The sequence below is a fragment of the Scatophagus argus genome, chromosome 8, assembly GCF_020382885.2.
Source record: "Scatophagus argus isolate fScaArg1 chromosome 8, fScaArg1.pri, whole genome shotgun sequence".
NCBI classification, from domain to species: Eukaryota; Metazoa; Chordata; class Actinopteri; family Scatophagidae; genus Scatophagus; species Scatophagus argus.
In genome coordinates, this window is record NC_058500.1 from 24,308,275 (window position 1) to 24,308,518 (window position 244).

Sequence of the window (244 nt, forward strand, 5' to 3'; positions counted from 1 at the left end):
AGGAACCACAAATAACCCTGCATGCTGGAAGCGTAGAGTTCTAGTAGGATAATAAGGTTCTATGAGCTCTTTAGATAAGGTGGCACTTGACCACTTATGGCTTTGCATGTGAGATGAGGTGCCAGCTAATGTTATTTGTAGCCTCTGTGGTGTTTCGTTCATGGTCACATACGGGGATGTGAGTCACGTGGTGGGTGATGTCAGCAGGTAGTAGTAATTTAAACTGTTCTTCACCTGGCGTTTT